At 46.2% G+C, this 23,949-nt stretch overlaps 1 pseudogene; it reads right to left on the reverse strand.

The window, feature by feature from the left end:
- Positions 1-3,458: 3,458 nt before the first annotated feature.
- The window catches only part of LOC119458973 (sulfotransferase ssu-1-like), a 28,028-nt pseudogene continuing 7,537 nt past the window's right edge, over positions 3,459-23,949 (reverse strand).

Genomic DNA, 23,949 nt, shown 5'->3' on the forward strand with positions numbered 1-23,949 from the left:
AAATTCTGCGGTTCGGTGTTGGCGCGTCCTTCGGTCCTCTTGCCGTTGAGGCTTATTTCACGCTGTTTAAGCGGTACGTATTTTTAATTGAACCAATGGTCAAGCATGACGGAGCTCAGTACCGCCGAATCGCACCGCACACAAAACAAACCGAAGACAAGCGGCTAGCGGGGCATGTAACCACCTGATCCACCCCGTGGTGTGAATTCAGCTTTGTCCACTTGTATTTGAAAGCTTCGTGGTATACCCAGGGACAACTTTCTGTCACAATGAAGGCAAAGCTACGGAATCAAAGCGAGCAAAAGTGAGAGCTCTTATGAAAAACGTTAATTTAGGTTGAGGAAGAGAGAGCATTAGCATCTAGTAGTTACAACTGCAAAATAAGACAAAATAGACCAGTGAGCACAAAATTTCACCTGTTCTACTGCTTTTCTAATCCGCGTATGGGCAATTCATAGCGTCGCACGCGGAAGCTACCGCTGCTTCAATCTCTTCTGTGCAAATACAAAAGAGGTGTAAAGCCCTGCCGGAATTCTCGGTGCAGTAGCAAAATGCTAGGCCCCTCCCCTTCATTATCGCGAAAGTTTTCCGCGATCGGCTGGCTGGCGCCTAAATACCATGGTATAGCCGGTGTATAGAACACGGACACGGAACACGTAGACACGAACGTTTTGTGTGGTCCATATTCCTGCACAGGCTATGCTGTGCTAACGACTAATAGTTATGCGCAGACCCACCGAATTCAATTATAGCAACAGTGCCATATGCTTATTCTTCGGTGCCAGCACGTCTCATCAGATTTCAGTGAAAAAATTGACTGTGGCTGAACTCAGTTATGCTGGGTGTGCGTAGCGAGAGGTACGGTTAATCTTATTGTTTAGCTTGGTTCTCTCTACGGTTACATCTTTATCGTTTAGCTTCGTACGTCTGAATCTTTCAGTTTGGTTGTTACCTCTCATTACGTTATGGTTACATTAAAGACTAGACATTTGTAAAGTGCAACGCATTTATTTTGAAAGGCTTCATCTTGTTGACATTTGTGAAGTGCAACACATTTATTTTTAAAGGCTTCATGTTGTTGTTTCTCAATTGCCACAGACGGCCCGATGATCGGTGAGGGGGGAGGATAAGGGGTTGTCGTCCAGTGACTTGAACACGTTTCGGGTGCTATCCTCATCTGCACCCGCTCGCCTGGCCGCTTCGTACTTACAACGCTTCTCGAGGCGTGCGGCTCGTTCTTCCTCCGTCTCCTCAGCTCGCTGCCTCCTCTTGCTTTTGTTCTGACGACGAAGCCTGGTTTCTTTCAATCTCTCCGACTCTTTTTCCAAATTTTCCGACGAATCCTACCGATCCGCCCCTTATATATATAATATATATATATATATATATATATACGATGCAACGCCGGCTCCTCCTCTGTTGTTGCAACGCGCTTTCACCGGCTCCTCCTCTGACGTCATGCCAGATGGCACGGCGAGCGGCGCTGCCAGCTGCGGCGGTTGCTAGGCAACGGCTCAGCTCGTGGTGCGGCCACCGGCCACAGCGAAAGGTGAGAATACGGCCAATGTACAAAAAAAATTTGCGTACGAAACATACATGTTAGAATATGTGATGGGATGCTTTAGTGAAATGGTTGAATAAATTCTATACAACTAATAGCGACATGTGCAATGTTATTTTCTTTCATACTATGCAATGAGCAATCTGGTGCAGCTTTTGTGGTTACGCGAAACAATGCCCAGAAGCTATGGCATTACACAAACACGAAACCAGGCGGATGCCAAGGCTGAGCTAGGAAACAGAGCGATGTCACGTGGATGAAGACGACGTGCGGTGCTTTCGACAGAACAATGGCGATGACAGGTGTATGCACTGATACGGTGCTTGTTTTTTAGAATACATCTATGCATGCGACCTAGGTATTATCGAGTAATTTTTTAGATATACAATAATACCAAATTAAAGTGCGTGGCTAGCACGGTTGCGGAGATACAAGCAATAATATCATTACGTTTGTGTATTTTATTGATTCTTTGTGTACACCCACCCCTTATGTAATATACCCTCGTGGGGTCTTTAAGTAAAGAAAGTGAAATGAAATCCATGTTTTGTTAGATGCGGCTGAGCAAGGGATCACATATGCTGACCAAGCTGAAGCATATCGCACGTCCAATATCGTCGGAGAATTATTCAAACTGCTGCTGAGACTCGATCGCCGACGTGTTGGTTGGCTACGAGGAACTGGTACCGTGCACGACGGGAACGCGCCATTTAGGGTTGGAAGAAACATGGAACTGAACGCGGAGTTATCGTCGAGTGCTATTTACCCTGCCGTTCGTAACAATCCTCACTAACATTGCTAAGCGCGAGGCTAGCTCTGAAGACAGTACATAAACTGCACGCTTTCCGCAAGGGATGATGAGCCGGTGATGCTAGGATCGAACCACCGCCAATTCTACGCTTCTGCAGGGTGACACTGGTTGAACACGTGGTCTAACAAACAAGGGGTTTGCCGATGCCTCCAGGCGCTATGCAGGTCTAAAACCTGCGGGCACCTGTAACACTTCTTCTTGGCGTCTGCCTAACTATATGCACATATACCCAGACGTGTATATACATATACACCCAAAAGAAAGCGACGAACTATCCAATCAAGTGTGGTGCCGCATAGCAGTGTTCCGTGGGAGGCCAGCGACCGCATTAAATCGGGAGCGGCAGCGTGGGAGTTGCTGCCATTACATCAGCGAGCTACGCTTTATTAGGAAACGAACATCGACATCACAAAGAAGGTAAGGTAGAAGACCGACTCAGATGAAGACTGAAACACAAAGAAGCCGGCGCTCGTGCCCAGTATTTCTGCAAACCGTTCAACGCTATTGTGCTTTATTTAGGGCGCATAACATTTAAGCTGCTGTGGTTTTTCAAACCGGATGCAATGGTTTTGCTAAGTAATTGTGGAATTCTTAGGTATTCCGAAGTACTGAGACGATGCCTCGTCAATGGCTTGCTCATTGTTTGGGAAAAAATAACACACAGAATGATAATAGAAAAAAACGATGTTTACGTATGTGTTTATTGAATATTATTGCCGAATATAGTTGAGGCATTCAAGACTTTATTCATATTGATACATAACAGTGGATGCTGTCCGCCCCTAAACAGAAAGGAAAACAACCAAATGAACAAGGAACGGGGAGAGGCTTTAATCCTTGTACATTTCACTTCACTAGAAGTACTTTTATAAAATTATTTAGTCATCTTACACGTCATTATATTGTGAAATTGACCTTTCAATCTTGAAGACTACCAGATACTCAGATACTTCGTTCTGAAGGCGCAAAAAGCGAACATGATGTTGATCTAACAAAGAAGGTTAGTACTTAGTGCATTCATTGAGCTACAGTTGTCTCACCAAAATACTTAATAAACTAACGCTTTGTTACTGTTAATCTATAGCATTGACGTCAAAGTAACTACATAAATGTGGCTCACAAATTCAGTGGCTCTCCGAAACGATACCGATACCGATACAGATGGAGCCAGCAGAAAAAAAAAATTTGCCTGAGAATTTAAGAATTTCCTGTTTCACGGAAGTTCGACGTCCTCCCACAGACTCATAACGCTGCTTTCCTGAACTTTCAATGCTATTCTTTCCTTCATTCGTTTTATCTGATCTGCACTGAAGTGATTTTTCCAGTCGCCAACGATGGCCTTCCGCACAAAGTCACCGGTCATCGGTTTCTTTAAATCAACAGCCGCCTCATCGGTGAGTGGCTGATACTTGCCCCCAGGGGCAGTCATATCGGCCACCTCTTGTGTCCACTTTCTAAACTCACCGTTGAATTCCATCATGGTTTTCACGCTTATTGTGTACAAGATCCTTTCCAACACCTCCGACTGCTTGCGGAGTTTTTTGCCGTACTTGTCTCCTAGGAAGTCAGCGATCTTGATAATTGCAGCGCCTAGGGTCCGCTTTCACCTTCTCGTAGGTTACGAAGAGGACGTTCTCGTCGTGTGCGTGATTGTACCACGAGAGTAGCTGGTCAAAGTAGTCACCGCATTCTACTTTCCCTTGCAGAAACATACTTAAAAACTTTTCGAATGATCCATCGGCAAAGCGGTACGCCGGAAACGCTCTGGTATGGTAGTAGAAGGAAACGCAGCAGTCGTATGGGTTTCGGGCCACGAATATATACTTCGCCTGCGGAGAGTAAGGTACGCGATTGAAAGGCAGATGAGTCTTGATTGCACCAGGTCGGGGCATGTTCTGGACGGCTTCAAGTCCAACAAGCTCTAGGACGGGCGACTTCTGCAGGAAATCTCGAAGACTCTGCAATTTTCGAAAGTTGAATATTATATATTTGAAAAAAAAAACGTCTTCTGATTGTTATGTCAGGTTACCGCCAAATACATACAACCACCTGCTTGTATAAGCCGTTATTGGTGCTGCCAATGTTGAGAATACTATAAATTTATTACCCGTACAGGCGCGACACTGGCCATTTCGGTGAAATCAGCTTCAAGCCCGCTAAAAAAAATGCGGGAGAAAATTTCACAACCTATGAAAGTATACCTCTGCGTATCAAGTTAGCACTGCACCCAGGTGAAGAAATATTATCTGTTGCTTGGCAATCATTTTAACAAAATCAGCGTTATGTTGTGATTAATTTAACAAGCACCCTCTAACTCAACGCTCCTATACAGCGAGGCTCCGGCAGTCTGTGACAGTACATGTAAAAAATGAGACATGCCGAAGTATCGCAATGTTACAATCTAAAGCACGCAATGTTTGTTTGAGTTCGCCGGGTAGCACGCAGCAGAAAGGGGGGGGGGGGGGGGGGCAGATGGTACGAGCAAAGCCTCATCGCCTGTAGGTGTTAACTAGTCTGCGTTGCGAGGACGACTAAAATGTATCGTCATTCTGGAGAGAAGAATTTTGATAAGAGGTGTATGTACGTACAATTACGACATATATCTACATAAATTTAAGTGTTTATAGCCCCTGCGCCTTTACGACACTTCCATTGGGGAATCTCCGGCATAACTCAAGAGTTTTCTTCTGTCTCTCATTCTGGGATATTGGACAAGAAGTGACGTATGACAATAGGCACCTACACAGTTTCACGTACCCAGTACTGAAGTGGCCTACTAGGCCAGACAGTACAGCCAGCAGCAAGTTGTCTAATCGGGAAGGCAGCAGCCGGCACAGAACCAACCTGTCTATATACCAAGAAAACTTGTCTATATACCAACACAACTAAATCCAGTGAGAAAACGACGACACACGACCAAAAAAAAACGACAAAGCCCGGGGAATTCTACAGACAAGCTTAGCCTTATTCAAAAAAAAGTGCACGAAATGTCTATATGCACAAACGCAGAAAAGCAATATACTGGCACTGTCAGGGCCTCAAGTGTTGCTTTTATAGTGTCCTCATCTCACTTTGTCCCACGAGCTGGTGTGTTACCGAGTAGAAAACAACTTGAGAGACTGTGTGCATGTCTAATTTCACAACTTGGCCTAATAGACATATGTAACTGGGTATGTACTCCTGGTCACAAGCCCATGCTTGGCCGATCCACCAGAATGGCAATGTTCCACTATGACAAAAGGGGTACTGAAGCCTTAGATGTGTTTATGCCTCTATATCCCTACACCTTGCAATCAACAAGCAATCGTTCTTTAAAACATTCTCCGTGAAAGCGCTGTTCCGCCTCTATGGACAAAGTCCTGAAAGAGGCGGGAATTGCTTGCATAATAAGTTGAAAGGTCGAGGTAGCAAAAAGATTTTCCTAATTATCTTTTTATTACTTTTTAGGGCACAATCTGCAATTTCAAATTGAAGCCTAGAAGTTGTGAAACAGTTTTGCCTGGCATATATTGCCGCCAGCATACCGAGAACGAAAAGGCACCCGCCTCATCATAGCTGTGTCCCAAAGAACCGCCACACCACAAGCGCCCGGCCAGGCACCGTACCGCAACACTGCGCCGCACGTACCCACGCCACGTGCTGACAGACCGTTGGGCTCGTGCTCGAGAATCGGATGAATGACACGTGACAGGAGGTGACGAAAAGCAGAATGACGTTGCAACGCTGGACGGTCATTTTTGTTGAGGGTTGAGTCTCTTGAGTTCGCGGGCACAGGTTAGCCCTGAATAAATCAGTTCTAGACGCGGTTGTCGTAACGGTTGGTTATAATATCTTAATGGTACCACTATTTCTGAGTCCACCGGTGTAAAGTTGGGGATATGAAATACATTGACGATCCAACTGTAAGTGTGTGAGTGAGTAAAAACTTTATTGAAAATAAATAAAAGAAGGCACCGATGGTTGGGGCCCCTATTCCAGGGCTCCACTGGCACGAGCGGCTCTCTGGGCTTGCTCCAGAAGAGCCAATTGGCTCTCCTGGCCCTCGTACGCAAGCCATGCCTCCCACTGCCTATTCCTCATGAGTGGAAGTTTGAGTACTATGGGGCTGTCTATGTGCGGAGGCCTATCGGGACACCCCCATGTGATGTGTTTTAGGGTGGGTGTGTCTCTGCAGTACGCGCACTCGTCAATGAACCTAGTGGGGTGTATTCTGTGTAGGTGGTGCAGGTTGGGATGTGTATTATACTGAATACGACGCCAGTCCCCCTCCTGCTGGCTGTTTAAATTCGAGTGAGGATTTCCAAAACGTCTCCAATCCTGCCTTTGCTGTAAAAGGATGTCAAGATAATTCGGTGTAAGGTCGTCGCTGGGCGCTGCCGTTGCTAGGACGTTTAATCCTCGTGCAATACGGTCTACCCTCGCGTTCCCTACCAGTCCATTGTGTGCCGGACACCCTATGATAGTGTGGTGCCCTTCTAGTTTATTGCCCAAAATTTTCATTATTGATTGGTGTGCCGTGCGATTTAGAAACAGGCGGCAAGCTGCTTGTGACTCGGATAATATGACAGCCGAATTGGTTGGGCGCTCGGCCAAGGGGATGGCTGCAGCCTCTGCCACGCATGCCGAGGAGGTTTTGAAGGATGTCGTTATTACGTAGTTCCGACACGTAGAGACTACGGTGAACGTGTTGGAGCTGGTTAGACTAGCATCGGTGTAATACGCTCCCGGTCCCATGCCGAAACGTTTGTGAAGAGTATTGGCCCTTGCTCTGCGTCGTCCGGGATGGTACTTCGGATGCATGTTTTGGGGGAATTGCGGCCACCGCAATTTGCGATTGAACATTGCGGTCTATCTGTGCCATTTCCTGTCTACAATACTGGGGCCTCAATGTAAAGCCTAAGCTCGCCAATACTTCCCTGCCTTGAGTTGAAGAACAAAGTCGTTCTTTCTGAGCATGTAACGTCGCGACTGCATATTCGTCAAAAGTATTGTGCAGGCCTAGTCCCTCGAATCTCTCTGTGCTGGCGCATCCGGGAACACCAAAGGCGGCATTGAAGAACCCGAGGTTGTCAAAATTAATCGAGAGCCCTCTACATACGGTGTGCCCCATAAAGAGAACTGTTTTTGGCGCGTAAAACCCCAGAAAGAAGAAGAAGAAGGCTTTTCTGATTATTGTGTTTGCCAGTATTATATCTTGGTTCGTCAACGCCGGATACAGAAGTACGTATGTGATCTAGAGATGGGTCGCTCAGGAGCGAGCCGGATCTTGTGAGCGGCTCTTCTTAAAGAGCGAGTGAGCCGTGGTTCAGTAAAAGTGAGCGGCGGTTCTTTTGGAGAAAGGGAGCCGGTTCTCTCGCATTCAGTGAGCCGTGCCGATGCGTTCCGTCAGAGCCGGGTCTTCTGATGGGTGCTGCTTCCGCGCCAGCTATTAGCGGTACGAGAAAGCAACTGACCTCCCGCCCTTCCTCGCAAGAGTCGCCTTCACCCCCTCACCTTCGGCTGTCTTTTGTGCCGCTCATTTTGAAGAACGAATGAGTCGCGGTTCACATTAGCGGCGGTTCTTTCGGAGAGAGGAAGCCGGTTCTCTCTTGTTCAGTGAGCCGTGAGGAACAGTTCCTAGAGAGCGCTCGGGAGAGAGCCGGATCTTTTGACCCGCTCTTTTGAAGAGCGAGGCAGCCGTGGTTCAGTGAGCGGCGGTTCTTTCGGAGAGAGGAAGCCGGCTCTCTCTCGTTAAGTGAGCCGTGAGGAACCGTTCATAGAGAACGCTCAGGAGCGATCCGGATCTTTTTAGCTGGTCTTTTTAAGAGCGAGTGAGCTGTGGTTCAGTAAGTGAGCGGCGGTTCTTTCGGAGAGAGGAAGCCGGTTCTCTCTCGTTCAATGAGCCGTGCCGAACCGTTGCGTCAGAGCCGGATCTTCTGCTGGGTTTTGAGGTTTCGATTTCTGACCGACGAATTGTGGCCGGTGTGGGCAGACTCGCGCTACTGGTACTCGCTCGCAGTGTGTGGTGTGAGCAGCAGTCCTTTTTTTTTGTACGTCCTATTGTGTGGCACCCGATGCCACTGAGGGGAGAAGTAAAGAAGCATTAATTGGCAAAGGATGGGTACCGTTCGTTGCCTGCTGCTGTTAACGATCTCTCACGACTCTCACCAACAACTCTTCGAAGATGGTCTTCCGTGAACGTACAGGTGTGTAGGTGAACGCACAGTTTACGTCCTGGTCTTCATTTGTGCTGATTAGCGTAGTCATGAAAATGTCGCCCATGGAATCCACTTCTGTGCATTTTCTGAGCATGTATGGCTAGCACGTCATTAAAACGAGGCCAATGATCTGTTGTGTTGTAATGGAACTTCATTGCGTTTTTTTTGTTTTTTTTTGTCCTGGCGCATGATGGCATGATCGCCAGTATCACGCGTGCGCTCAAGAGAAAAGAAAACGAATGCTACGTGCGGCAATTTTGTGAATCTTTCGTATGATTTTTGTATTGTATTTCAAGAAATGATTTCTAGATTCATTTTGCATGGCGTTACAGCTCACTCATATTATAGTGAACGTACGCATGTGAATGAATGAATAAAGTTGAAAGATAATGTACAATCATTTTGTGTTATTTTGACGAAAGTTGATTTTAAAGTACCACAAAAACAGACAAGCTTCTGTAATGACAATGGAGTTACATATTTTTTTAAAAATACGTCGCATTCTTCCGGTTAAATTATCATAAGCATTTTATCCCCAATATCAGAAAAGAAAGTTTCATTACAACTAAAATTCACGCTTATATTATATTTACACATATTCTCTAAACATAGCGAAAATACCAATAACACGATTATTCAGATATGCACATATATCGTTTTTTTTTCAAAGCCAGATAACTATAGAGTATGCATAACACAGGTTATCCGTTTAAGTGAACCGGTGAGCCGTTCAGATGAACCGGTTCATTTCAGTGAGCTGAGCTGTTCCGAGCCGCTCATTGAAGTGAGCCGTTTTGCTGATCTCTGATGTGATCCGTCTGATTACGAATGCGGGGACCATGCTGATGGTCTCTCCCTCAGTTAGGCCGTCTCTACTGCTTGCCACTCTCCCTATCATCCTGGCAACGTTTCCTGTGACCGCCTTCAGTTTTTGAAGGGTGTGTGACGTTCCAGCGTTCCGCTGTATCCACATCCCCAATATGTTGAGTGTCTCCACTTCTCGAATCGGTGCCCCATCGAGTCAGGGTGATTGGCACCCAGTCTTTCTTTCTTGCGTATTACACACGCACCCGAGTGATTTCAGATTTCTCGGGTGCGCATGCCACGTCCGCTGCCCTCGTGTATTGCACGACTGCATCTATAGCCTGTTGAAGAGTATCTTGCTTGTCACCGTAGGACCCCTGGTGAGCTCAAAGCGTGATGTCATCGGCATATATCGCACAGCCGAGATTCGGGGTAAGTTCCAGGGTAAGCTTTCTCATCCACACATTAAATAGCAGTGAACAAAGTATAGCTCTCTGAGGGGTGCCTCTGTCTGGAAAGCTGAAGGTGTCGCACCTCGTGGAGCCTAGTCCGATTGTAGCCGTGCGGTTACTGAGGAACGAGCGCACGTAGTTTTAAATTCGTGCTCCGCAGTTTACCGCTTGCAGTCCCTGCAAAATAGTATCGTGAGAGATGGTGTCGAAGGCCTTTTTGATATCCAATGCCAATACAAATTTATCGTCTGAACCTCTGTTGGGGTGCAGGTCCTCGTGCTTTAGTAGTAGTAAAACGCCCGCGCCGACACGTGGGGTCGGAAACCGAACATGCTGGTGGAGTACTTGTTGTTTAGTTCTATGTGGTTCAAGAGCCGGATCTACACAACCTTTTCAAAGAGTTGCCCTGAGCATGACGTTAGGAATATGGGTCGAAGGGTGTTGATGTTTCGGGGCTTGCCCGGTTTCGGAATCAGGATCACTTTGGATTCCTTCCATTCTTTGGGAAGGGTGCCGTCCTATGTCCAGACAGTGTTGTTAAAGATTTCTGTCAAGCTGCTTAGCGTGTCGTCACTTAGATTGCGATTCATTGCGTTCGTGACCTGATCTACCCCTGGGGCGGTGTTTTTCCTGAAGGAATGGGCCGCCGCGTAAACCTTCTCAAAGGTTATGGGGGCGTCCTGTTCTGGTTGGTCCTGTCCTTCGTAAACGGGTTTGGTGGATTGCCCGGTCGGGGCCGTTCCTACATATATCTGTTCATTTTTTCTATCATGTCGGCTTCCCTGCCTTCAAACTCGTTTTCCAGAAGCTTGAGTGTGCGATTCATGGCTGTTTTTGTTCCTCCCGGGTTGATCGCACTTCGAAGAATGTGCCATGTTTTCTTTGTAGTCAACGTGCCCCGAAGTGAGTCGCTAAACTGACGCCAATTGCTGTCGCTTAACTTTCGTGGCATATTCGTTAGCTTCCTGTGCTAGCTGAGCTATGCAAATCTTAAGTTTGCGATTCAGCTTCTGCCTTTTCTATCTTTTTGTGAGACCTCTCCGCGCTTCCCAGGGATGCAAGCGGTGATGCAAGATGCAAGAGCTGTAAACTTGTCAAAAGCGTGCGTCAAGCAGAAGCAGTTGGGTCGATGTCAACCACAACGCCAATTCATTTTAGCAGATATTGGGAATGAATATTGCTAAAGAGACGCTAGCTTTAGGCTTTTGCAAACCTTACGCCACTTCACCACATTTCGGCTTCAATTTCGCATTTGCAACATGCATGTGCCCTAACGTAAAAATAATTGTAAGGTTATTTGTTGCCTAGACTTTTTATTTCTGCCCCTGGACAATGACATTTCTCTAATCAGGACATCCGTCTAATCAGGTAATCTGCCAGAGGGGTTTCCGATTGCGCTAGAAATTTTTGTTTTATTTAATTCGTTTGTACTTAAACAATCATGGTATAGTGTAGATAGGGCACAGCATGTCCGAATAGCCGGCGCGGCCGTTGTAAACAAAGCTAAAGACGCCTTAAAGGCGACAACAGAAGCGTCATCGCCCTGTTGAAAAATACAGCGGGGTGGAGGTATATCGACTTATTAAGTTCAAACAAAATCACAATAGTTTCAATGATCTGGCTGCTAGACTAGGTATTCTAGTTGCTAATGCTTGTAATCGCGACACAAGTGTCAACACATCCTGGTGGCGTCACGACTCGCAATACACTAGCATGCACGGTTGTCTGGCCACACTTAGTTTAGTGCTAGCTTGATTACAAACACACCTCGGCTTTGGAGCCATCGTGGTAAATCGCATAGACAATTTGCTGCATCCATGTACTCCCGGACTTTGGAAATGACACGACGAAAACGTCACCAGGTTTGGCCTTGTAGGTTAGTGCTTCTTTTACGACTGCTTCCTGGAAGATGCAGCTGAGATGCAATCCAGAAACATCTCGGTAGACGCGGTCAGAAGCCATGGCCGAAACCTCCTGCGTTCGTAAAAGGAGGAGCTGAAGCACAGAATGCTGCACAGAAGATTCTGGAGCAGTAGTCGAATAATCTTTCTACTACTGTGTTACAAACCGCAAAATAATTAAACGTGAAAACTTAGAAGAAAGAAAGACCGCAGCCTTTTCAAAATTTTTTCACTATCTTGCACAATGTCACAGTGATAGCTTGAGTAAATTACGGGGTTTTACGTGCCAAATTCACAATCTCATTATCAGGCACGCCGTAGTGGCGCACTCCGGAACAATTTTGACCATCTGAGGTTCTTTAACGGGTACTTAACTACGTACACGGGTGTTGTCGCATTTGGCCCCCATCGAAATACTGCCGCCGTTCGTACCTTGAGTATTTTCACTGCTTGAAACAAATATATGTGGGCTCAATGACCTTTAGCATTGTCATTTGAAAAGCACCAAAATAAGGTATTTGCGCTTTGTGCTTGCTACAAGGGAAATACATGTCTGCTGTCTCACACTGTACGAGAAGAAACAAGGTCCATATAATTATAAGACAGGGCAATGGCCCAGTATACAAACATTTCTTGTCATCGCTGACATCGCTAACAACACCGATTTTACGTTTTCTTCCGCCACGGTATCCAAAGCGTGCGGGAGATCGTTTTCAATACTTACATACTCGCGCCCGTTCAATGTTGTCTTTGGTTTGATATAATTAAAAGCTAGGCGAATTGTTACTTATTCACGCCTGCACTGTAAGCAGTACGAAGAAGGACACTGAACCGGCACCTTATAAAGCGAAAGCTTTACCAAGGACGTCGATCTGAGTTTCGCCGTCGTGCGCAATTTGACCTTCACGTGACCACAGCTGCGCCGTAGCCTTGGCAACGCGGCACGTGACTTGCCGCGCCGAGCTCGGTTGCCGCCACCGGCTTGGCGCATGCGCTCTCCGCACCTGGGTCGCCACCTGACCACGCGACTCGCTATGCGCTTGGCGAAAGCCGCCCCCCCCCCCCCCCCCGACACACACACACACTTTCCGCGCTTCAACCAGCGTTCCAGCCGTTGCGTCTCGGTGTCGGCCGTGAAGGCGGCGAGCTATACTGTGTCTTGAACACGGCGTTTCGCCTTGGCGCCTCCCTCAGAGTCGGCGCTGAATGGCGCCGGGTAACGAAACGCCCGAAAACCCAGGGACAACGCTTAATGTGGGGTGACCTTAAGAGAAGCGCCACCCAGTGCCTAACCAGTGCGAGCTTGGCGATGGATAAGAGCGAGGCCAGGCCGTCCTCTGTGAGCGTTGCGCGGAAGCAGGAGATTTTGAGCCGTCGTCGGCAAGCGGCGTCTGACCACCGCGCGGATATCGCCCGGCGAACTGCTTCACCGGAGAGGGTCCCGAATGCCAAGCGCGCCAAGCTAGCGTCGGAGACTGAAGAAGAGCGAGCCTTTCGGCTCGCAAAACGCCGGAAGCGGGACGACAACGCTGGTTAAGCTAAACAAAGGTTAGCCAAGTGAAACCACGACTTAAGCAGGCTAAACCAAGCTTTCTCTGTGCATATCCAGGGTTAGCTGAGCTAAGCTCAGCTAACCCTGTTTATCACGTTAGCTAAGCTCAGCTAACACGGTGGCTAAGGGCGCCTTAAGCTGCCTCATTGCAGCTTTTATCTTAGCCCCCGCCATTGTATTTTTAGCAATAGAAAGAAAGAAAGAAAGAAAGAAAGCCACAGCCATTTTATTTCACTGGCATCCTTCTCATGATTGTGCCCTTGCAATCTAGATGATCGTGCACTGAGCGTACAGAAAGTCCCAAAGCACCGTCCCCACCGATCATCAGTCCAAAGGTCAGTTAAAGCACATTACTGCATTTTGGAAATTGCGCTGGCTTGTGGGAGCCGCTTTGACTGCTTGGTTCTGTTCTCGCACATCTACTTCTTCAACCATTCCCTCCCTTTCTTTCTTGTTTGCCCCCTTTCTTCCTTCCCTCAGCACAGGGTACCCGACCAGATGCCGTTCTGTTTATCATCCCTGCCTCCTCTCTTTTTAGATGCGAAGCAGCTTATGGCGGGGGCTTTGTCCGTCCCTCCTTCCCGCGGTGTCCCACACACCCCCAGCGCATGCGCGTTCCCTCCTCCTATCTCTCCTCTCCTACGCTCCCCCTTTCTATCCTCTAGGAATCCGGAGCGGCGTGCACAACAGGTGGTGCGACAGCTGCATACTCCGCTGGGGGCGCCACGGCACTTCCGCTGTATGAAAATGACGGAGAACGCGCGCCTCATTCTCTCTCCTGTGCAGCGCCGCGATGAGCGCTCGGGCCGCTGCCGCGAACCCATCTCCCGCTCAAGCTAACCATCTCCCCGCTGCTTCGCATCCGCACATGGGTCCCTTTAGCGGGGAGATGGAGTAATTTTTTTCTCTCTCTGGTCAGAAACTTTACTCTGATTTCTCACTTGACATCGCTTGGGGAGGCATTGGTGAGACACGATCAAGAGCCCGTCGACCGTCCTGCCTATACGGGCACTGAGGTTTTTGAAGGTTGCATTCACACTGTGCACAGAAAAGCCATGTCATCTTTAAGGAGGAATATTGCTTTTTTTCCCTCGCTTGTCGCTTGCACGCACGGACGAATGTTAATTTCGACTGTTAATTTATAATGCCCAGTCTCAATTATCGGCTTGTGCTAGGTACTGCTGTCACTCAGGACACGTTGTTGCCATTAAGCTCACCGTAGGCCCCTCGGAAACGTTGACTGCTAATGCATCCCTTGTTGCAGTAAATAGTGAGGGCCCACGGTGAAAAACTACAAAATAACATAAAGTACACGAGCGAGGTATCGCATGTTGGACGTCAGCGTCAACAGTCAAAATAAGCGTACACGTAAGCGTCCACATTTAAAGACATGAACAGCACTCAACTTCGATGAGAAGTGAGGCGAAAAACAAAAGCCCGTCAGTATGCTAGTTATGAATAGCTTCATTATTGGCGTATCACTGAAACCGTGAGATCATTTCAATTTTGGGTCATCAGTCATTTTGAGTGCGTGCTGTCAGCGTGTGCGCATGATGGAATCTATGTGAGGCGAAGATGTCGTGAAGTGGTTAATTAAATGTCATATACAACTAAATGTGAAGCGTGCAATTGTCTTTGTCTTCATTTCAGGCGCCCTGTCATCCTATGGTATGCTTATTGAGTCTCCGACAAGCTGCAATCACATATGCTACTTGCATCGCGCTATTGTGAACTTCTGGGAGAAATTAATGTAAAACATTTTACAGATGGTGACTTACTTGCACTTCTCATTCTCAGGCTATCAATTGGGCAGCTGGAAGTTGTGATTTTGAGAAGCGAGACGGAGTCTCGAAGTTCACGAAGGAAATAACTTGATGCACGCATTTACATTTATTTTACATGTACGATATAGTTGGCAGAAAGATGACAAATAGCTCGGAAATTGATGCGCCTTAGCTGACAAGTAGCTGTCTGTGTTCAATAGACCGGCGGCATGGGCTGGTGGCGTCTCTCTCTTCTAACAATGGACCGGTCCGGCCCAGATTGCCTTTGACGACACTGACTCGCCGGTCCAGCTTCGGGCGTAACAGGTGAAGTCGGGTGGTGACGTCACCCTCCTCGCATTCCTGATCTACCGGAAGGGAGTCGCTTGAAGGTTTTTAACGGAAAGACAGGCGCTTAGTGCTTGCTGGGTTATTTCAACCCGTTTTGTATGGGTGAGAGGTAGGCGCTAATTAGCCTTTTTGAGGATTTTAGCCACGCGCTCGTCACCACTATGACGCATACAAAGTTGTGAAAGTCAACGAGAGAGTGATATAAATTAATTATAACTGAAACGGCTGATATTTGCTGGCCTCAATTACTATGAGGCCCAGTAAGAAGCACAAATGTCCCTTGGTGAACAAACTGTTCATTCGAAATATATGTTCTGTTGAACATGGACTGCTGTGGAGAAATCAACGTGAAGAGGGCCTCGGCTCCGGATGCCTCTTTGCGGCTGGCATTTTTTTTTTAGAGTTGACAAGGAACTTATGCCTAAAAAAGCTAGTGTAGCAATGGGCGAAACATTGAGCGGCCGTATCCGGTACTGGGTTAATATAGGCACAAACTGCACGAAATGCGCTATCCCACTTTCTGTTTCGAAGCAGAAGCATTCTAGTTCAATTCAATTCAAGTTTATTTCATTTTTCTTGAGAAATACAAAAAAAAATGGAGGAGGCCTGAACAAAAAGTGAAACTCTGTTCACTTGACGGGGATTCAGGCCCCCTTTACAAGGCATATAGCAAAGCAGTTGATGTGCAACACCACAGAAAGAAACACTCATTACGCGTAATTACGGTAACAAAGCATGCTGTGTCCTTTCGCTTTTATATGTATATAAAAAACACTTAGTATGCATACACACACATGAAAAAACACGAAACACCATATGTTACATTTCTGAAACAAGAGAAACATTAAATATTCTTCATTACACTAGTTTCATTTCACTATAGAAACATATATAAAATTCAAATAGAAGAAACGTATATTTTTCACAGATGTGCGCTATTCAGCGGATATAAAAAATTTTCTTAGCGTTTTCTTACTGGTAGATTCAATGAGTATTTCATGTTCAATCAAGTAGTTTAGGCGTTTTGGCAGTCTGTAACAAACCATCTGCTCACTCATATTTAATTGAGTGTATGGAATAATCGAGAAAGTGTAAGAATTGGGTTCAAGATGAATATGCAGAAGACAAAGATAATGTTCAATAGCCTGGCAAGGGAACAAGAATTCAGGATCGCCAGTCAGCCTCTAGAATCTGTAAAGGAGTACGTTTATCTAGGTCAATTACTCACAGGGGACCCTGATCACGAGAAATAAATTTACAGAAGAATAAAATTGGGTTGGAGTGCATACGGCAGGCATTGCCAAATCCTGACTGGGAGCTTACCACTGTCGTTGAAAAGAAAAGTGTACAATCATTGCATTCTACCGGTGCTAACATATGGGGCAGAAACTTGGAGGTTAACAAAGAAGCTCGAGAACAAGTTAAGGACCGCACAAAGAGCGATGGAACGAAAAATATTAGGACTAACGTTAAGAGACAGGAAGAGAGCGGTGTGGATCAGAGAACAAATGGGGATAGCCGATATTCTAGTTGACATTAAGTGGAAGAAATGGAGCTGGGCAGGTCATGTAATGCGTAGGATGGATAACCGGTGGACCATTATGGTTACAGAATGGATACCAAGAGAAGGGAAGCGCAGTCGAGGTCGGCAGAAAACCAGATGGGATGATGAAGTTCGGAAATTTGCAGGTGCAAGTTGGAATACGCTAGCGCAAGACAGGGGTAATTGGAGATCGCAAGGAGAGGCCTTCGTCCTGCAGTGGACATAAAATATAGGCGGATGATGATGATGATGATGGAATAACACACTTTTCAGTATTACGGAAAGGGTAAGTTTTTTTTCCTTAAGTTCAGCTAATGTACGTAATGTTCCATCAGAAAATTTCAGACATTATTTGTTGTATCTGAGGCCTAAATTGTATGCGTCGAAGTTGTGAGCAGGAACTGCGCAAAACCATCTAAATAGCGGTCCTGTGTGTGCTCTGTAGTGTTCTCTAGCTATATGACAGATAGCTTTCTTTTGCAGCACGTGTAATCTATTTATGTTTGTTGGTGACGTGGTGCCCCAAAAAAGAAAAGAGTAGCTCAGTTGAGAGGAAAATAATGCATGATACCGCTGTAGTTTGACACTACTCGGAAGTAAAAATTGTGATTTTTCGAAGACACCTACGGTTTTGGAAATGCGGGCAATGAAATGGTTGATATGTGTATCTCACGACATTTTTTTATGAAAGTAAACTCCAAGAGTGTTTGACAGTGTCAACAATCTCTATGACGGATTTATCCAGAACTAGGGTGTCTGTTAGTGAGAAATTTATTTGGGGTAGTGAAAATACGATAGCTTTTGTTTTGTTTACTGTTATTTGTAACGAATTCAAGTTGCAGCACGTGCTACGCTTTTTGAGAACATCGTATATATCCCTAGTTGTATTATGTAAATTCGATGAACGAAATAATAGTGTCATATCATCTGCATATAAGACATATTTAGGTGTTTAATTAATACTTGTGATGTCCTTTATAAGATTAAACAATAAGGGACCTAAAATACTCCCTTGTGGAACCCCTGTATTTACGGGTTTACACGAAGATGAGTATCCATTGATTTCTACACGTTGCATGCGATTCAGGAGGTATGATGCTATGAGACCTAATGGTAAAAGGCGAACACCATACAACTGTGCTTTTATTAGCAGTGTTTATTGATTCAGTCAATCAAACGCCTTCGAGAAGTCTATGTAAATGCCTATGACTGATTGCTTTTGCTTGAATGCTCTGAGAATAAAGTCTTTCTGAGTTGAAAGTGCAGGTTCTATGGAACGGCCACTGCGAAAGCCAAGCTGGGCGTCATTAAGTATATTTAATTTGTCAGTGAACTTCGTTAATCTTGTAAAAATTATTTTTTCTAGGCCTTTGAAAAAAATGGGTAATATAGAAATTGATCGGTAATTAAAAAAGTTCTTTTTGTCACCTCCTTTAAATATCACAACCACTTTTGATATCTGCATTTTCTTTGGAAATACGTATTTCGAAAGAAAATGCAGATATCAGCGCTCAGTAGCTCAGATCAGCGCTCAGATAGCAGCGCTCAGTACAGGTGTACACCTGTACTGAGCGCTAAGTTATAAATATTGCAAGGATGTGGTAAAATAATGTCTGTTACATATTTAACTGGTCTTATCTGTATTCCATCTATGTAACAAGCTGCACTACTTTTAAAGGAGTGAAATATAACAAAGATTTCATTATCATCTGTTGCACTGAGATATATACTGCTGTCGTTTTTATTAATTTCGTTTGCTGCCTCTGGGTAATGCGTACTGACCACTAAACCTGGAAAAAAATTATTAAATGACTCACTCTGTTCTGAACCCTTGGCGGGTACATTGTTTAGCATCAATTCTTTAATAGTTTCTATGGTATGTGAGCGACCCAGCAATTCGTTTATCTTTTTCCACATAACATCGGGCTTCGTCTTTTCATACTGCTGAAAAGTACCACAAAAATATGTGCGTCTTGTTTTTAACCAGGTAGGAGTTGGTTTTATTCCGATGCTGTTTAAATATAGCCCAATCATCTGGGCTGCGCGATGTTAAAAACCTTTGGAGAAGTTTATCTTTTTTTCTTACCATCTTTATGCATTCTCTAGTCATGCACGGCTTACACGAATTACACGCGTTCTTTATCTCTTTCAGAGGAAATGATTCGGCATAGGCTTCTGCAAACTTACGAATAAGAATGTCATACGCCTCATCTGATGTCGACACTCGAGTTACGGCATCCCAATTTAACAAACATAATCTATTGCGAAAGTTGTCTAAACTGTGTGGATTAATGTTCTGTACTGTTCAAATGGATGAGCAATAACTAACGCCGTAATTGTGAGGCTTAGTGAATAAAAATATTGGAAGGTTATCACTGATATGGGAAGAAATAACTCCGGATTTAACTGTGTCCGTTGGCTGGTTGGTTATAAAAAGGTCAATCAAGGTATTCGTCGATTCTGCGGTGCGTGTGGCGTCGTAAATAACATTAGTAAATCCATGTGATTGTAGAAGTGTTTTAAAGTTGTGTGTCATAATTGAGGACTGTAACATGTTTATATTGAAATCACCGCCTACAACGAGCATATGCTGATTTTGGTTTACATAATTAAACAAAGATTCCGTTGAGAGAAAGAAGTTATCCATATTTCCACCTGGTGGGCGATAAACAACTGATAAGATAACTTTTTGGCACACTAAAACAAGGTATTCCATGTCATCTGTTATACATGTCATTTCTCCAAGCAATTGACATTCAATATTATCTTTTACGTAGATTAAAAGACCACCACCACATCTGATTGTTCTGTTGACATAAGAAACACTAATTCACACGTTTGATGACGTCACTATCCGAAGAGTACCAAGTCTCTGTTAACATGAGTACATCAAACGAAAAGTTAAAGCTATCGAAAAGAGCGCAAAGGTTATCTTCTTTATTTCTGGCTGATTGTGTGTTTAAATGGAATCATGTCAATCCCTTGACGCCATGAAAACTAAATATGTTGTCTACATCTTCAGGCAGTAGCGCCATTATGGAAAGAAGAGGAAAAAAAGTACAGGCTAAAATGCGCGCCAGGCCACACAATCTTATCAATGTCGCGTTCACTTCTGATGCTGATCACATTGGATGGCTCATCTTTTCTTGCGAATATTTTGCTATCCCTCGTCCACACGAACTTCCACTTCTGTGCCTTCTTTGTTTCAATGGTCATGCCCAGGAGTCTCTTTAGTGCTGGACAATGATACTCATTAATATATATGGTAGACGAAGATGTGTAGCCGAGGTCTGACATTGATAAGCGCATTTTCTTGGTTTTCTTGAGAAAGCTGTCACGTTTGGAACGGCTTTTCAACTGAACAATTATGTTGGGAGGCTCAGAAACGTTGCGACCCTTGACCCTATGGCACACTTCAATTCACGAGAACGACAGCGGTTCATTCACGAGAACGACAATTTGGCAAGCAGTCTTGACTAAATCTTTATGATCTGCTTGCTAAAATTCCTTTAATATCCACATTGCACTTTCTGGAATACTGCTCACTTCCTGTGATTCTCTGCTCCTGATTTTCCAACACCTTTTTCATACATTTGCATTCATTTTCTAGAGCTGCGTTTCCTTTCTTTAGCGCCCCATTTTCTTTTAGGAGTCGTTCATTCACATCCTTCATTTCCTCATACATTTTGTCATAGAAAAAATACTTTTCTTCATGTCCCTGAGTTCCTTTCTCGTCTCATTGAATTCTTTTCTTAGGTCGTTTTCGATTTTACCTTTTAATTCCTTAGGTTCTTTCTTAAATTCTTGCCCGAGTTTATCTATACCAGGGGTGCAATGCAGGATGCGCTGAGTTTCTCATTCGCCCGAGTTTTACCCGAGTTTGTTCGATGGCAGTCAGTGAATGGAGATAGCAAGGAACGTGCAATAACAGCAGGCAAAATAAAATGTCGAGATAAAGCCGCCTATGACAACATGAGCGCACCCGGCGCTGCACAGTGCTTCCGCGCTTCAAGCACAGAGGACTGCGCAACAAAACGCGCCAGCGCCGCGTATTGTTATCAACGTGTTATCGCAATTTAGCAATACCGTCACTGTCCCGCTGTCTATCTGTACACTTGCCGTGAGCCGCTTGCCACGCCTTTCGCGGGCGCGTCAAAGGCGTGCCTCCTCTTTCAAGCATTATCTTTCTGTCCTCCATCGAATGCGAACAGGGCACATGCAGTGCATTTTTGCACATACACTTTCCCACAATCGAATACACTGAAATACAGTAAATAAAATAACAAACATTTTATTTCTTAAAGTATGGGTTTTTCGTTTTGAATGCTATAAAGTTGTGATGACAAACGGACATCGAGTGAATTATTAAATTTTGCACTTTTTTGCCGAGAGTGGCGACAGTGAGGCGAAAGCTTACAAGCTGATACATTCTAGAGGGTCGCACGCACGAGGGAGTTCATACGGGGAGCAGTCGCCAGGGGCGCTGCAGTGCTATTCTCGATAAAAGCGATGCGATAATGCCGCATAAAGTCAGTCATGACAATGGTCTGTCCATTATCTGTCTATTAGGAGAATGGCAACGCAGCGCTGCGGCATGGCTGTTCAGCGCAGGTGCTTTCACTGACGCGGCTATTAAGGCCGCCGCTTTACCAACTGAAACGACACTCTAGCCATAGAGACGGGCAACGGCTGTCGCTGCAAAATTGTTGTGCGGTATTGTAGGGTCCGTAGTGACGCAGCACAGTGAAAATGCACCAGTTTATCTGCGTGCGCGAAGTCTCCGCGATGCATTGCGAAGCGATGCATCGCTTGTCACTGCTTGCCCAGTGAAGGTGCCTCCGTGCGCATGTACGAGGATTTTGAGTGTGTTCTTCACTCCAATGTGCTTGCCGATTGCCTCTGCTGCTGAGCTAACAGCGATCGCAGATGGATATCGCAACGACAACGCAGTTATCGCATTTTGGCGGGTGAGGACTCTTGTGGGCAGTTAGAAAAGTAGACTTCGAACGCAGGAAGGTGTTGCAACCGTTTAGTGTGCCGTGCTTGTGATGAAGAAATGCCATCGCACTGGGTGCGTTTCCGCTGGCCGCTGACCGTGTTTGCAACACTGCGGGTCCGATACATCACTGATGACAGAGCAGCCATCTCAAATGACAGATGCGATACATTGTCGTTGGAGAACACTACGCACTGCTCAGGATCGTCGTCCACCGCGGCGCATCGACGCCTTGCAAGCAGCTACAGTGACCTGCCGATAATTATTTGCTGTGCCCTACATCGCCACAATGCAGGCAATGAACCGTGTTGAGGGGCCATCACAGCCGAAGAAGACATATGCATAAGCTCGCGAAAGTCGACGCTTTTTTTTTATAGCGGTGCTCAGTACATCACCGACGACAGTGCGTTGTGCGTGTTTAATTTCGCCGGTCAAGATTGTTAACGCCTCTCAGTTCCGCACGACGTCACTGTTGCCGAAAAATAAGTTGGGCGTGGCCCAACCGTGGTGGGGGCGCACAAGAGTTACATGCCTCGCGCGGGGCGTGACCTATGGATTTGACTGACAGGCGAACTCGTGCGAAACTCGTACATCGAGAAACCCCCCTCGAGTTGAACTCGTGAACATGGCGGCGGCAGCAGCAGCCTGTGTCATCGCATCCAGCGGTAGTAAGCGTCAATATGACCGCCTGGACCCGTTCACCTACATCAGCGACGTAGAGTTTCGCGTCATTTTGCCTTTCCAAAACGTCAGTGCGTTGGCTGTGTGACGTGTTAGGCGAAGGCCGTCGTCTGCGGAGACAACGTGGCGGGCAAATTGTGCTTTCCGAGCGCAGAGTGGTATGACTAGGCTGCGGAGTAAAAGTTCGTCCGATCGCTTCAGCTCTCTCCTGTTTCAAGCACTGCTCGTCCACCGCGCCCTATAGCCCCAGGCCAAGTCCGGCTTCGTCATCGGAGTACTGGGGCACCTGCGAGCACCTGGGATTCAACACGGACCAACCAACCTGCGCAGGCGAAGCGGTCCCATTATATTGGAAGGCTCAGAATGGACGCCGGGCTGCCTTCCGGTGCCACAGCTGCCGAAATCAGTTTTCGCAGTTACACGGTACCGCTGCACTGCACGGGCAGAGAGGCGAAGGAAGTTACTTCGCCAACACGGACCGCCTCGGCCATCCGAACGACCACCTTCTCGAGGCGGCAAATGATTTGGCTCACGTACTGCCTGAGCCAAAGCGTAGACATATGGCTGTTGAAGATGACCGGCGACTTGTTTCCTCTATCGGAGCACGCCATCGCCGACTAGAGGAACTACCCACGTAAGTTCGCGACGGACGAGCTGCTGGCGCAACCTCCACTCGGTGTCCCCGAGGAGATATCGCAAATTGACGAGTGCATTCTTCGCGGCAGCAAAAGTACAATCGAGGCCGCCTAATGTCGGGCGACAACTTTCCACTGAGCCGCTAAAATTACGGCGGTTTTAAAGATGGTGGCCCATGGGTCTTCGGCATGTTCTGCGCAACCACAGGGGTGCTGCGACTTTCAAGGTCGACCGACGAAAGGCGGCGACGCTAGGCGCCATTATTGCAGCCATAGTTCAACTGGGGACCATTATTCATAGTAACGAATTGGCCGCATACAAATATATCACAAATTTAGTGGATGATAACGGGGCTAATGGATGCTAACAATGCCTCAATCTGCATTGAGAAATAGTCAACCACAGCGTAAACTTTGCGGACCCCATCACGGGCGTTCACACGCAAAAAAAGAGTTATTGTCAAAAAGTGAAGCGCCACCTCGTCAGCGATGGGTACAGGGTAACTGCGCCGATGCTGGAGTCCCACCTAGGATGGATGTGGCACTCAACGGCCACGTGCGCTGCAAAGACACTTTCTTGCGTTTGTTAGAAGCCACGGATCACTCGGGCTACCCAGTGTAAAGTCTCTTTCATGCGGTTGTTAGAAGCCATCGCTCGATGCTTGCCAGTATGAAGGTGCATCGCAAAGCAAAAGAAAATAA

Source organism: Dermacentor silvarum, chromosome 7, assembly GCF_013339745.2.
Source record: "Dermacentor silvarum isolate Dsil-2018 chromosome 7, BIME_Dsil_1.4, whole genome shotgun sequence".
In the NCBI taxonomy this organism is placed as follows: domain Eukaryota; kingdom Metazoa; phylum Arthropoda; class Arachnida; order Ixodida; family Ixodidae; genus Dermacentor; species Dermacentor silvarum.